At 43.9% G+C, this 12,693-nt stretch overlaps 1 long non-coding RNA gene across 1 annotated transcript; it reads right to left on the reverse strand.

Moving 5' to 3' along the window:
* Positions 1-1,424: 1,424 nt before the first annotated feature.
* LOC139580208 (uncharacterized) lies at positions 1,425-11,859 on the reverse strand. The gene is made up of 2 exons (XR_011675996.1): positions 11,720-11,859; positions 1,425-1,654 (listed from the first exon to the last, which is right to left on the reverse strand). It is a non-coding gene; the product is annotated as an uncharacterized lncRNA (long non-coding RNA).
* Between the last annotated feature and the right edge of the window lie 834 nt (positions 11,860-12,693).

Consider the following 12,693-nt stretch of genomic DNA (forward strand, 5'->3'; position numbering starts at 1 on the left):
GTGAAGCGGGGTCTACGTCCCGCACCAGAGCCGCCACCGCGGATAGATGCCCACGCAGACCCTCCCCTATAGGTTCAGATTTTGCGGTCGGAGTCAGCACCTTTGGGGGGGGGGGGGGGGGGTACTGTCACGCCCTGACCTTAGAGAGCCTTTTTATGTCTCTATTTGGTTTGGTCAGGGTGTGATTTGGGGTGGGCATTCTATGCTTTGTTTTCTATGTTTCTTTATTTCTATATTTTGGCCGGGTATGGTTCTCAATCAGGGACAGCTGTCTATCGTTGTCTCTGATTGGGAATCATACTTAGATAGCCCTTTTTCCCTCCTTTCAGTGTGGGTAGTTGACTTGTGTTAGTGGCACTTAGCCCTCGTAAGCTTCACGGTTGTTTATTTTGTTTCTTGTTTTGTTGGCGTCATTCCATAATAAAGGAAAATGTACGCTCACCACGCTGCGCTTTCGTCTTCTTCTTTTTACGTCCGTGACAATCTCAATGTGCCCCACCAGATTCAGATGCTTGAAAACCCCATTCGAAAAAAAAGTTGGAAAATCACTTTTGATTTCTGCCCCCCAAAAACCAAAACTGAACATAATTAATTTTCTTTTCTTTTTCCTTCAAAGATAATAGTTTCAGTATTGTTTGTTTTTCTAACAGGTTTGTTAATTATTTTATTTCAGTTAACTAAATAGTTTTTCATGATTAGTTTTCATTTGTGACAGTTTTTCGTTTACTATAATAACCTTGCTTCATACAATGTACCGATGATGACATGGCATACAGAGGTGACAGAGACTGGGATGGAGCAGAGAGGTGAAGATGCTCCCCCTCTTTCTCTCTCTCCCTTGCCTGTGTAGCTGTGGCTCTCAAACCTCTGTCCCCAGTCACTGAGCAGGGAGGGTTGGGTTGTAATGACACTGAGCAGGGAGAGGAGTGGCAGTGGAACGACACTGCTTTGTGAATGAGGTGACACATACACACAGCCCTGTCTTTATCTCTGACGCGAAGCAGAGGTCACACACAGACACAGACACACACACACACACACACACACACGAGGTGACACAAATAGTGTCTCACTGACATAACCGTGTGTGACACAGCCCTGTCTCTGTCTGTGACTTGAAGCAGGGGTGAGGAGGGTTGGAGAAGAATCTGTCTACTTGTCATACAGCACCCTGTGCCAATTCAGAGAGAGACAGGATGACTAATATTAGTGTTTCACCCTTAATATGTTTTTTTAACAATCACTCAACCCTCTGTGTGTGTGTTATGGTGGAAATTACAAGGTTATGTTATAATGCTATTATTGCATCAAATGGTTGTTTTATGCAACAGAATATGAGGTTGTTAGAACGCTCATCTGTCTGTGTGTGTCACGCGGAGCGGAACAGGTGAACCCAAGAGCAGACTCAGACGAGGAGACTGGGATGAAGTAAGCAAGGTATTTATTGGAACACAGGGGGAAGATGGAGTGTAGGTCAGGGGAAGCTCGGGCGGGTTGCCGGAAACCAGGTGCGAGAGCGAGAGGTGTTGTAGGACAGGGTAAACAGGTCCGGAGGGGAATCCAAGAGAGCCTTAGTGTGGGGAAACCAGGACAGAGTAGCAGGACTGACGAGAAGTCGGACTGGAGACAGGGTCCAGAGTCAGAGTGGGCAGAACTGTAGTGGAGAGGAAAACAGCGTCAGGCAAGGAAAACAGGCATAACAGGATCTAAACAGGAACAAACGGCTAGAAACATGGACTGACTGAGCAGAGATTACGATCTGGCAGCGTGGAAGAGGCAGGACTGAGTATATGTAGAGGTCTTGATTATGGAACAGGTTGCAGCTGGTGGGGATCTGCTCTGACACCAGCACACTTGTCTCCGTCCACACAATCACACACACATACACAGAGAGAGAGAGAGAGAGAGAGAGGAAGAGAGCACTTGGGGAGTGGCGGCAGGTCAAGGAGACACAGGATGAGCACTAGAGGGCGTGGCAGGAGCAGATGTAACAGTGTGTTCTACTGAGGATGGGCCTCAGGGAGATAACACTGACAGGAGATTTACAATGTCTTTTGGGTGATAAAACCTAAAGAGACCACATTCCAGAGCATGAGTTAATGTTTCTGTTCTATATGGTACCAGGGATAGAGAACTGTACGTCATGTGAATTATAGGTATCTTTCATACAGATCTTAACCTTGTGACCCATTCTATACATATGTTTGTCATGTAGGTTGAAAGGGGTGTATCTTGGCTATAAAGTACCTTTGTACTTTTGTCTCTGAGCTCTCAACGAATCATCTGAGACGGTGATTCGTCGACAAGTTATCATTATCGTAGAGCACTCAATTTATTTACTTTATATGTGTGCATTGTATTGACCTGCTCCCTTAATGCATTAATAAGTGATTAAAGATTTAGTTTAAGTATAACTCTGACTTGTGTGATAAGTTTGTCTCTCCTCATTTGATAGTAAAGAAATTAACCACCAGTGTGTGTGTGTGTGTGTGTGTGTGTGTGTGTGTGTGTGTGTGTGTGTGTGTGTGTGTGTGTGTGTGTGTGTGTGTGTGTGTGTGTGTGTGTGTGTGTGTGTGTGTGTGTGTGTGTGTGTGTGTGTGTGTGTGTGTGTGTGTGTGTGTGTGTGTGTGTGTGTGTGTGTCTGTGTGTGTGCTTGCCCTGACACCATGTGTGATTGTGTGACAGGGGGGTCTTGGTGTTCTGCTTAGGGACCTCATTATCCCAGACCCCTGACCCCTGTCACTGGGTATGATGAGGGGCTCTCACCTCACAGGCCTGTCTTTGACACACCGAGCCATATCTGTCACACACACGTGCGTTTGCACACACGTATGTACTCACGAATGAACACACGGGCACACACACGCGAGCACACCCAGGCAAACATGGGTACACAAATGCATAGACACAACACACAATCTCACACGAGCACACAGGCAAACATGAGCACACACATACACACTGGAATTAAATGACCTTCTCTGCAGCCAAACCATTCCATTTGCTTTGAAGAATCTGATTCAAGACTGATCCAATTTTTCCCATTGACTAAGAAGACATAGCAATGTATAGCCCCTAACAATGGAGAACTTGCATTCTGTTACTGCTGTGGATTCTATTAGATACTGTAAGTATATGACTCTTCTATAACCCAATGACCAAATACACACTATAGCTGTTAGCTCCCCCTCAGGATTACAGAGAATCTGACAACAAACTGCAATTATAATGTCCCCTCATTCCCTCTAACCCCTCCCCACATACACACACACTCAGAACCCTGCAATCCAATTCTCACTTTGTGACGCAGACCCAGTGTTGCCAGGCAATAGCTTATCGATGGTCCAGTGAACTTGGCAAGCCTAATACTGACTGTCGCTACTCCCCCTCCATCTATCCATCTACAGGTAACTGCCAAAATAAAGGAAACACCAACATAAAGTGTATTAATAGGGCGTTGGGCCACCACGAGCCAGAACAGCTTCAATGGACCTTGGCATAGGTTCTACAAGTGTCTGGAACTCTATTGGAGGGATGCAACACCATTCTTCCACAAGAAATTCCATCATTTGGTGTTTTGTTGATGGTGGTGGAAAACGCTGTCTCAGGCACCAGTCCAGAATCTCCCATAAGTGTTCAATTGGTGAGACAGAGACACACGCACACACACAACCTTAAAACACCCTATGTTCCTTTGAGACCCCTATTCTTCTAGCCATGGTAGACAAAATAATGGGCAACTGGACATTGTTATACACGGCCCTGAGCATGATGGGATGTTAATTGCTTAATTAACTCAGAAACCACACCTGCCTTCAATATACTATGTATCCCTCATTTACTCAAGTGTTTCCTTTAGCTTGGCAGTTACCTGTATCTTTCTCTGAATGCACTATAAATACTTTTAACTCTACTATGTCAAAATTATCACACAATCTCAGTGTAACTCAATTTGCTACCACAGGGTTTCTGTGTATTGGTCATGGATTTCTTCAATTGAAAAATCTAAATAATCAATGGAACCCAATTAAACCCACTTAAATCCACTTAAAAACAACAAATATGCAATGGGGACTGGGTGCTATACTGGATATAAAATGGCTGTATCTGAGTCTAGCAATGAATAAGTGATGTTTGAGGATGTATCTGAGTCTAGCAATGAAGAAGTGATGTTTGAGGATGTATCTGAGTCTAGCAATGAAGAAGTGATGTTTGAGGATGTATCTGAGCCTAGCAATGAAGTGATGTTTGAGGATGTATCTGAGCCTAGCAATGAAGTGATGTTTGAGGATGTATCTGAGCCTAGCAATGAAGTGATGTTTGAGGATGTATCTGAGTCTAGCAATGAAGTGATGTTTGAGGATGTATCTGAGTCTAGCAATGAAGAAGTGATGTTTGAGGATGTATCTGAGTCTAGCAATGAAGAAGTGATGTTTGAGGATGTATCTGAGCATAGCAATGAAGTGATGTTTGAGGATGTATCTGAGCCTAGCAATGAAGTGATGTTTGAGGATGTATCTGAGTCTAGCAATGAAGTGATGTTTGAGGATGTATCTGAGTCTAGCAATGAAGTGATGTTTGAGGATGTATCTGAGCCTAGCAATGAAGTGATGTTTGAGGATGTATCTGAGTCTAGCAATGAAGTGATGTTTGAGGATGTATCTGAGCCTAGCAATGAAGAAGTGATGTTTGAGGATGTATCTGAGCCTAGCAATGAAGTGATGTTTGAGGATGTATCTGAGCCTAGCAATGAAGTGATGTTTGAGGATGGATTTGAATTGATCATATAAGTCCTTTTTTTCTGTGGTTCAGCACTCATCGTTTGTTGCAGCAGCTCTTCGCTTTGACAACAAACATTGCCATCTAGTGAAATTCATGTCATAGCAGGGGTATGGATGCCAATAAAAAGAGTGCATCTCAATAGTCTAGAGTAGCCTCTTTTCCTCTGTGTTTTCAGTTCAGTCCAGATGAAGGGAAGGAGATGAGGAGAGGAAACCACTTTAGACTATTGAGATGCACCTGCAAGACTGCTCACTATGCATACACTCTATATAGTATGTCTGTAGTGACAGCCTAATGCCAAGATCTTGGATCCCTGTCACCTGTCCTGGAGTCAGAAAAACACAGAAACACAGAAACACAACATAATGCTCAATAGCATAGATAAGAAACATGAGAGATCTATTGCTTTTCATAAGTGCAGCCCAGCACCAGACGTGCTTGTCTTCTTGTCTCTCCTCAGTACATCTACCTGTCACGGGTTCTTATGATCACACAGAAAGACAAATAGATCCGATTGTCTTAATAGACAGCACCAAAACTCAAATACTGGAGTGACAGTTACTCAGCGACTGACGTGACAGTTACTCAGCGACTGACGTGACAGTTACTCAGCGACTGACGGGACAGTTACTCAACTACTGACGTGACAGTTACTCAGCGACTGACATGACAGTTACTCAACTACTGACGTGACAGTTGCTCAGCGACTGACGTGACAGTTACTCAACTACTGACGTGACAGTTACTCAGCGACTGATGTGACAGTTACTCAGCGACTGACGTGACAGTTACTCAGCGACTGACGTGACAGTTACTCAGCGACTGACGTGACAGTTACTCAGTGACTGATGTGACAGTTACTCAGCAACTGACGTGACAGTTACTCAGCGACTGACGTGACAGTTACTCAACGACTGACGTGACAGTTACTCGGCGACTGACGTGACAGTTACTCGGCTACTGACGTGACAGTTCCTCGGCTACTGACGTGACAGTTACTCAGCGACTGATGTGACAGTTACTCAGCGACTGACGTGACAGTTACTCAGCGACTGACGTGACAGTTACTCAGCCACTGACGTGACAGTTACTCGGCTACTGACGTGACAGTTACTCAGCTACTGACGTGACAGTTACTCAGTTGACAGTTACTCAGCTACTGACGTGACAGTTACTCAACTACTGAGGTGACAGTCTCATCCAGTGTGTGTCAGTGGCCCCGGTCGCTCTCTCTCTCTTCATCAGCCTGCTAGTGGTCTCAACGTCTCATCGTCTCATCGTCTGTTTGTCTTGTCTCTGCAGCGTGAATTATGACAGGAGGGAGATTAATCAAAAATGCACTTAAATGTCTTGCAGCCTGATAGAACAGGTGGTGGAAATAAAATGAAAAGAGTGAGATTGAAAAAGCTATTTTGTTGCTTGTGAGGCATGGGAATATTGAACCACACAGAAATACACACATACACATGCATTAACACAAACACACACATACAAACACAAACATATAGTGAATCAAACAGCTAAGAACAAGAAACAAGTAAAGAACAGATGATTTAGAATATATTGCGAGAGGGGATTCCCAGCTCCCCTGTGGTGGCTGAACCAGTATTTCCTATGTAAAGTACTGTCTGACAAAGTACACTTTGGATCTTTGCAGAAGAACAATAGAACACAATAACAACTTTTAGTGGACCGAGTTGGTCTGTGGAATGAACCAAAAATAACTGTTGGGATTGAAATGTGATGTTTTGTGCAGAAAGTTGTTTTGTCTTGTTTTGTCTACAGGCCTCTCTTGTTTTTGTGATTTGTATTGAAAAAACAACACAAATTAAAATAAATAAAATTCATTGATTGAACTAAGTAGCTGGGGAATATGAGCGATGGTGATCTATATACAAGACGGTATGGAAGTCGTGCTATGGTAGTTGTTATGCATGACTCGATATCATGGCGTCTACCCTAACACTTAACATTCCCATCATCACCTTCCCACAGCAAGAAATCATTTATTTCATCCAATTAATGAGACATTGCCTTATTGTCCTGGACTTGGTTCCAAAGGGGTTGAGCACAGGGTTATCTAAAATTCACTCATTTGAGAAATTTAATGACTCCGTACTTCTACGCCAATGACATTGATTTATAGCACTTATTTTCCTCTGTCACAATAAGGCCACTGCATCCGAAACCCCAGGATTCATTCATTAATGTATTGTTCCCCATTAGTAATCCAATTACACAATCTGGCGGCTGCCATGAATTCAGCTGATCGTTTTTTAATTACATAGGTGCATTTAACTAATTTGCTGCTTTTTAAATTAAACAATTCAGATATTTGGGATTAAGTAGGATGCGAGGGTGGTATTTGTGGTCAATAAGTGAAAAATAATTGATCTTGGTGCTTTGACAAATCCCTGGCTGACATGGCCCATTGCTTAGCTCCTTAAAGTATACAGTATATGTATTTTTAATAGGGTAGCTATATTTCCTGGGGGATATTACAAGAAACAGCAAGTAAACACCCCAGTAGCACTATGCCACAAGTAGGCCAAGTCAATGATTAAATACCTGCCTTGTTTAAAACCAAAAACACTTCAAGCTCTAGAGGCATCTTTAGCCTTGGAGAGAGGTTCAAATCGTTTTAGGTAGGAATCAGGAGGAGGAAGTCAATATTCAAACATATCCCGTGGACTTTAGAAATACGGACTGAGAGATGTTGACAAACAGCTAATCAGTCAAAGGGAAGAGTAATTGAACTTCACATGTTGTATTTTTGGCCAAGATAATAATCCACCACGGAGCTGCACTGACCGATAAGAAGAATCTATCTTTCTCTTCTTCCTCTTCAGCTCTAGGCCTTCTGTGTGTGTCTCTCTCACAAAGCTTTCCTTCTCTCTCCTCCTCCAGTCCCTACACAGAGCCTCAGCTGTAGAAGTTGTGGTTGGCCAGGGCAGCTTCTCCAGCTATCCTGAGAGGCTGTCTGGGCTAAAGGCTACTCAAATATCAGATCCTCCCCAGCTCCCAGGACTCGTCCTTACCTCAGCAGCACAGAATGTTCTGAAATCTAAGTTGAATACCTCTCAACGTTTAAATGTTACACCTCCAGGGGAAATTAGTAGTCAGTCGACAAGAGGAAGGAAGATTCCAGGAAACCTTATGATCCACATAGGAATGAAGAGGACAGGTACTGGAAGAAATGTGGTGTATATTCAACCCGCGGTATGACTGGCCTAGCTGGCTGGATCAAACAGGGAATATATCACACGTGTCTGTTTATACTATAGTGTGAGATCACACCTCCTCTAACACTGATGAAACCAGCGAGGGAGTGACAGCCATTAGCTAGCTGTCACTTACAATCAATCATCCATATGGAGACACACACACACGCATGCACTAAATACATGCACACACACACACACACACACTAAATGCAGCAGAATCACACATAGGATACAGCGAAGTCATAGCTTCAGGAGCTGAGAAGTCAACTGTCGCCCTCTGGACCAGAGTCTAATACCAGGTTGTTACACACACACACACACACACACACACACACACACACACACACACACACACACACACACACACACACACACACACACACACACACACACACACACACACACACACACACACACACACACACACACACACACACACACACACACACACACACACACACACACACACACACACATACATCACAGCCCTGTCATCTAATCTACTGGGTTGCATCTTCCACTCACCATTCCATTCACCATGACGACCTTCAATAGGACAGCTTGGCCATAACACCTGTTTTCTCTCCATCCCTCCCTCTCTCTCTCTCCATCCCTCTCTCTCTCTCCATCCCTCCCTCCCTCTCTCTCTCTCCATCCCTCCCTCCCTCTCTCTCTCCATCCCTCCCTCTCTCTCTCTCCATCCCTCTCTCTCTCTCTCTCCATCCCGCTCTCTCTCTCTCTCCATCCCTCCCTCTCTCTCTCCATCCCTCCCTCCCTCTCTCTCTCCATCCCTCCCTCTCTCTCTCTCCATCCATCCCTCCCTCTCTCTCTCTCTCCATCCCTCCCTCTCTCTCTCTCCATCCTGATTTATAAGCCCAGGAGAGAATATAATGGCTACTTAGAGAAGAAGGGAGGTGACAGAAGAGGAGAGAGGAGGAGAGATTTCATTGGTGACATCATGCCATCCCCCTGTCTGTCCCCCAGCCCTGTTATAGATGGGTGTTAGGAAGTCGGGACATCATGGTCTGGTACTATAAATAGCTGCTACTGTCCTTGGTGGGACAATCTTTTTCTGGACGATAGCTGATGAGAAGTGCCTTTTGACCTCCACCAAGAAGTGTGTGTGTGTGTGTGTGTGTGTGTGTGTGTGTGTGTGTGTGTGTGTGTGTGTGTGTGTGTGTGTGTGTGTGTGTGTGTGTGTGTGTGTGTGTGTGTGTGTGTGTGTCAGCCCCTCTGGGATAAACACTGTCTCTCTAAAATTACAGTCCTTCAGTTAAGATGCTCCTGATATTGGACCTGAACAAAGGAGAATTGTCACCATCCTTCTAGAAATGTCAGATTTTGAAGCCTAAACTCATGTCACCATCCTTCTAGAAATGTCAGATTTGAAGCCTAAACTCATGTCACCATCCTTGTAGAAATGTCAGATTTGAAACCTAAACTCATGTCACCATCCTTGTAGAAATGTCAGATATGAAACCTAAACTCATGTCACCATCCTTCTAGAAATGTCAGATATGAAACCTAAACTCATGTCACCATCCTTGTAGAAATGTCAGATTTGAAACCTAAACTCATGTCACCATCCTTGTAGAAATGTCAGATATGAAACCTATATGACTGATATATTGATACATCTGCTCCTTCATTGTTAAACCAATCCTGACATCAGCCTTTGAGCTGTGGCCACATTCTGACAAACTGCATTACAAATCTATTCTGTAACTTGTATCCATCATTCTATTATCTAATCAAAGAGTAACTTCAGAAAGTTAGCAAATCCCTCTGCACCTCTAAAAGGTGGCAGGCCAGAAATGAACTGAGCTGAATAGAAGAAGAGAAGAGACAGTGAAGTGGTGGAGTCTACGATGGGTCTACAAACACACATACGCACACACTTTTAATGGTGGTCTGCCTGCTTAAGCACTCTGGGACGTTCATGCGTGTCGAGACTGCTGAACCTCTGGGAAATCAGGGGCCGGGAAACCGCCAGCCTCCCGGAAACATCCCGGACTTCTAACACTTCTAACATCTGACATCCTACTGAAATGTGAAGTTGCCAAACCACCTGCCGCATCCAAGCTTCATGTAACCCTGATGAGAGAGACAGGACAGAGAGTGGTGAAACGGGCCTCATTTGTTACGGTTTTAGATCTCAATTCTCTCTCTCGGCTCTCTTGCCAACTTTCTCATTGAGCTATAGCTCTGGATGTGTCCGAGGGTGGCTATAATGAGAACAAAACCCTAGATATTATTGATCTATGCCTTCAATTACCTTCCCACGCTCAATTATTTAATAAGACTTCTATCTATCTCTCCCTCTCTCTCTCTAGAAGTTGTTCAAAGAGAAAAGAAGAAGGTTAAACTCCAAACTCACTCACTCAGATTGATCTAAAGCGGAGTTTTGCAAGACAAAGTAGCTACGTGCCAAAGCACATTAGGTTTGATTTTCATACTATATTCTATGAAATAATACACTTAAATAATTCTTTGAAAATGGTTAAGTGTTGCACTGCTGCTGCAGTCTTGTTACATAAAATCTGTAGATAATGGAATGGACAGCACTCCATAGGATAATCTGGAGTAAAGAATGTATTGTCCCGCATTTGTGTACAGATATATGTTTATACTTTGGGAGTGATGTCCATTTCATTCTCCGCAATGCATACAATGTCATGATTTGTAAATCACTCTATTGGGTTTAAGAGTATATCCTACCTATCACAGCCATCATATCTCTGTGTTGAATAGGTTAACCAGTCGCTTTAACTATACATACCCACCACTTCAAAGACCACTAATAACACCAGTCTCTTCTAATATCCTCACATTCTAAACATAGTAGTCAATTCCAATTAAAAGTAGTAGCCGTAACAATACGTTTCACAAATCCCTTGTCGCAGAGCTAGTTTATGGAAATGTGAAACCTTGTTATGCCTGAACACCGGAAATCTCCTCCTGCCTTATCTCCTAATGATAGGACAGAGTGTGAGTCGTCACTGGGCTTGAGCCTCTTGCCTCCCTTCGTCTCAGCCTCGCTGGGGGATAAGACTAATCTGTATTCAGTGAAAGATGGAGAGTCAGCCTGTTCACTCTGACTGCAGGTATCTACCAGGTAGTCTATAGAAAATCCTCTTTATAAGAGAATATACTGGGCAGGCAGGAACCCTGCAATGCAGTGTACCGTATGAATGCAGGGGCGTAACTTGGTGGGCAGTTTAGATATGTGTCCAGAAGCTGCCAACACTTTGGAGGGTATCAGGTATCACCCTCACTTTGAGTTGAGACTTGGGGTGAGCTTGTTGTCTTCCTAACCCCCTAATGTTTATGCAATGCAGTGTGTTGAAAGACGGAAATCTCAACCCAGATCACACCTCAAAGTGCATAATGGTCTGGCTCATGAACACAGTCTTTGTGAACACACTTCATCCCTAACACACAGTTTGAAAGGATGTTATCGCCCTCCTAAAGCTTTGCCCTTAATAACACAAAACACACACACACACGCACGCACGCACGCACGCACGCACGCACGCACGCACGCACGCACGCACGCACGCACGCACGCACGCACGCACGCACGCACGCACACACACACACACACACGCACACACGCACACACACACACACACACACACACACACACACACACACACACACACACACACACACACACACACACACACACACACACACACACACACGCCACTTACTTGGCAACCCAGGCGTTATACAGGCAGTGAGTGAGTTCCTGCAGCAGGGTTCGTAGCGTGGGCCTGTTGCAAAGGGGTTTGATGCCCTCTAGCAGCCGAACGGAGAAACAACAGCTCAACGTTTCCATTCGGTAAAAATTCTAAATGTAAAGATAAAAAAGATTAATGATTATTGCTGCAGACCAAATACTCAGCATTAGCTTTGAACATCCAAGCAGAAGCACATACACTATTTATATAAATTGGAGAAATTATGGTCTCCTTTTAAACAAACACTTGAATGAAGCTTTCATAAACCCTTTTTATTTTATTTTATTTAACCTTTATTTAACTAGGCAAGTCAGTAAAGAACAAATTCTTATTTACAATGACGGCCTACACCGGCCAAACCTGGACGACGCTGGGCCAATTGTGCGCCGCCCTATGGGACTCCTAATCACGGCCGATTGTGATACATTCTGGATTCCAACCAGGGTGTCTGTAGTGACGCCTCTAGCACTGAGATGAGGTCCTTAGACCACTGCGCCACTCGGGAGCCAAATCCAGATTCGTGCTTTGGGCTGCCAGATGGTGAAGCATCTTATAAGAACTTTATAGCGGCCAAAAACCAGACTGGTCTCATAGACTAGACGTAACATAGTAAAGTAAATCCGGACACTCAAATTATTATGATATGTTAGGTTTTGTATTGCGTGACCGTCTAGCAACCCAAACGTTGCGTCTTCGAATCTGATTACAACTTTAGCATTTTAGTTAATTAGCAACTTTGCAACTACTTACTACTTTTTAGCTACTTTGCAACTACTTAGCATGTTAGCTAACCCTTCCCCTAACCCTTTTAGCTAACCCTCCACCTAACTCCTAACATTAACTTCTAACGCATAACCTAGCTAACGTTAGCCTGCTAGCTTGGAATTCGTAACATATCATAGGTTTAGCAAATTCGAATCATATTGTACATTTAGCTACTTTGT

Source organism: Salvelinus alpinus, chromosome 7, assembly GCF_045679555.1.
Source record: "Salvelinus alpinus chromosome 7, SLU_Salpinus.1, whole genome shotgun sequence".
NCBI classification, from domain to species: domain Eukaryota; kingdom Metazoa; phylum Chordata; class Actinopteri; order Salmoniformes; family Salmonidae; genus Salvelinus; species Salvelinus alpinus.